Source organism: Pristiophorus japonicus, chromosome 2 (assembly GCF_044704955.1).
Source record: "Pristiophorus japonicus isolate sPriJap1 chromosome 2, sPriJap1.hap1, whole genome shotgun sequence".
Lineage (NCBI taxonomy): Eukaryota > Metazoa > Chordata > Chondrichthyes > Pristiophoridae > Pristiophorus > Pristiophorus japonicus.
Window position 1 is genome coordinate 61,729,174 of NC_091978.1, and position 3,837 is coordinate 61,733,010.

Consider the following 3,837-nt stretch of genomic DNA (forward strand, 5'->3'; position numbering starts at 1 on the left):
TGCGGTAGCTGAGCAGTACTCAGGACAACCGTGTCTGCAGGGAGCCTTCCAACACATTTCAAGCTTTGCTTGATGGTCTGAACTGCCCGTTCTGCCTGGCCGTTGGATGTGGGCTTGAACGGAGCAGATGTGACATGTTTGATCCCATTGTGGGTCATGAATTCTTTGAATTTAGCACTGGTGAAGCACGGCCCATTGTTGCTGTCTAGGACATCAGCAAGCCGTGTGTGGCAAACATAGCTCGTAGACTTTCAATGGTGGCCGTGGATGTGCTTACAGACATTATTGCACATTCAATCCATTTTGAGTAAGCGTCCACGACAACCAAAAACATTTTGCCTATGAATGGGCCCGCATAGTCTACATGGATCCTCGACCACGGTTTGGATGGCCAGGACCACAAACTTAGCGGTGCCTCTCTGGGTGCATTGCTCAACTGAGAGCAAGTGTTGCACTGGCACACACATGACTCTAAATCTGAGTCAATGCCAGGCCACCACACGTGGGATCTGGCTATGGCTTTCATCATTACGATACCTGGGTGGGTGTTATGCAGTTCGCAAATGAATGTGTCTCTGCCTTTCTTGGGCAAGACTACGCGATTGCCCCACAAAAGACAGTCCGCATGCAGGGACAGCTCATCTTTGCATCTGTGGAACGGCTTAATCGCTTCCGGCATCTCCACTGGGACACGGGACGAGCTCCCATAGAGGACAAAGTTTTTTAACCAGGGACAGTAAAGGATCCTGGCTGGTCCAGGTCCTGATCTGGTGGGCCGTAACGGGGGATTTCTCGTTCTCAAATGCCTCCATGACCATAAGCAAATTTGCTGGCTGTGCCATTTCCACCCCGGTGGTGGGCAATGGTAACCGACTGAGAGCATCTGCGCAGTTCTCTGTGCTCAGTCTGTGACGGATTACATAGTTGTATGCCAACAGCATCAGCGCCCATCTTTGGATGCGAGCAGAGACATTGATGTTAATCCCTTTGCTCTCTGAGAATAGCGATATGAGTAGCTTGAGGCCAAATAAGAACTGGTGCATTTTTTTTACCCCATAAATGCACGCCAGAGCCTCTTTTTCAATCATGCTGTAGGCCCTTTCGGCCTTGGACAAATTCCTGGATGCATTACGTAACTGGATGCAAAATTTCCGATTCATTAGCCTGTTGTAACACACACCTGACCCCGTATGACGACGCATCGCAAGCTAACACCAATCATTTACATGGGTTATACAGGACAGTTTGTTCGAACGCAATAAGTTTCTGACTTTCTTAAAGACAGCTTCTTGTGAATTCCCCACACCCAGTCGTCTCCCTTGCGCAATAGCGCATGTAGGGGTTCTAGCAGGGTGCTTAACCCAGGTAGGAAATTACCGAAGTAGTTAAAGAGTTCCAGGAACGACTGCAGCTCCGTCACGTTCTGTGGTCGTGGCGCATTCTTGATGGCCTCCGTCTTGGCGTCAGTGGGTCTGATGCCGTCTGCTGCGATTCTCCTTCCTAAGAATTCGAGGTCCTGTGCCAGGAAAACACACTTCGAGCATTTCAACCTGAGCCCCACGCGATCCAACCGACTAAGAACCTCCTCCAGGTTCTTCAAGTGCTCCATGGTGTCACAACCTGTAACCAATATGTTGTCCTGGAAGACCACTGTGCAAGGAACCGCATTTAGCAGGCTCTCCATGTTCCACTGGAAGATTGCTGCGGCCGACCGAATCCCGAACGGGCACCGGTTGTAGATAAACGAACCTTTGTGCGTGTTGATGCAGGTGAGGCCTTTCGAAGACTCCTCCAGCTCCTGCGTCATGTAGGTCGAGGTCAGGTACAGCTTGGTGAACGTCTTCCCTCCAGCCAGGGTCGCGAATAGGTCGTCTGCCTTCGGTAGCGGGTACTGGTCCTGCAGCGAAAAATGCTAAATTGTTACTTTCTAGTCCCCGCAAATTCTAACCATACCGTCCTCATTGAGTACCGGAACAATCGGACTGGCCCAGTCATTGAATTCCACCGGCTCGATTTCCACTTTTTCACGCATCATGTACGGTACCGGCCAAGCCTTGTGGTGGATGGGTCACGTACCGGGAACCAAAATGACCTGCACTTTCGTCCCCGAGAAGCTTCCAATGCCTGGCTCGAAAAATGAAAGGAACTTGCTTAGAACCTGGGTACATGCGGTGTCGTCGATGGATGAAAGCGCTCGGATGTCATCCCAGTTCCAGCAGATTTTCCCCAGCCAGCTTCTGCCTAACAATGTGGGGCCATCCCCTGGCACAATCCACAACGGGAGTTCATGTACTGCTCCATCATAGGCGACTTTGACTTCAGCACTGCCAATTACAGGGATTAGTTTCTTTGTATAAGTCCTTAGGTTGGTGTGAATGGGGCTGAGCTTAGGCCTGTGTGCCTTCTTTCCCCACAACCTCTTGAATGCCGTTTTACTCATTATGGACTGACTTGTCCCCGTGTCCAGCTTCATAGACACTGGAATACTGTTCAGTTCAACTTTCAACATTATTGGTGGGCATTTCGTCGTGAACATGTGTACTCCGTACACCTCTGCCTCCTCCGTACGAGTTTCTAATTCCGTCTGATCCACTGTGGATCGATCATCCTCTGCAACCTGGTGATTTGCAGGGTTTGCAGCTCGCCTGCACATTCGTTGGAGGTGTCCCATTGTTCTGCAGCCATTGCACACATAGTGCTTAAAGCGGCATTGATGGGGCCAATGATCACCTCCGCAGCGCCCAACAGGGTGTTAACTGCCTTGTATTAACAGATGATGGCGGACTCTGGGTCAATTGAGGTCGGGCCACAGCAGCTGGCGTGCACGTTCTGCCATGTATATTTCTGCTCAAAACCGACGTTACTTTATGCACAGTACTGGCCGAAACTTCTCTGTTCTGCAAAATCTGCTTGGTGTTGTCGCTGGTGGACATAAATGCCTGGGCTATTGTTGTGGCTTTACTCAGATTCGGAGTTTCTACAGTCAACAGTTTGCAAAGGATTGTCTCATGTCTGATGCCCAGTACAAAAAAGTCTCTGAGCATTTATTCTTGGAATCCCTTAAACTCATAATGTCCTGCAAGGCGCCTTAATTTGGCAACATAGCTCGCCACTTCCTGGCCCTCCGATCGTTGACATGTGTAGAAACGATATTTCGCCATCAAAACGCTTTCGTTAGGATTTAGGTGCTCCCGGACCAGAGTACACAGTTCTTCGTAGGATTTCTCTGTTGGTTTTGCTGGGGCCAGGAGATTCTTCATGAGGCCATAGGTTGTTGCCTCACAGACAGTTAGGAGGATCGCCCTTCGTTTGGTCGCATTCTTGTCCCCTTCCAGCTCGTTGGCCACGAAGTATTGGTCGAGTCTCTCCACAAAGACCTACCAATCGTCCCCCTCTGAGAACTTCTCCAGGATGCCGACTGTTCTTTGCATTTTTGCGCGGTTGTTCGTTACCTCATCACCAACTGTTACACTTATTATAAATGGTCAGACTGAGTACTGTATGTAATGAGAAAGTGTGACCTTTGCTCCTTTAATAAGGTTCCAGAGTGCAAGTACCTCGTGGGTGACCTGCTTATATACTGTGCTCCCAAGGGATGCTGGGATTCCTTGGGACTCCAACTGGTAGGCCCTCTGGTGGTCAGGTATGATGCAGGTTACAAGGGGTTAAATACATAACAGTGAGATTGGTAATTAACCCTGTTTCATTACACAATACAAGATCTATAAAGCCTGTTCCCTGGTTACATAGAAACATAGAAAATAGGTGCAGGAGTAGGCCATTCCGCCCTTCGAGCCTGCACCGCCATTCAATAAGATCATGGCTGATCACTCCTTC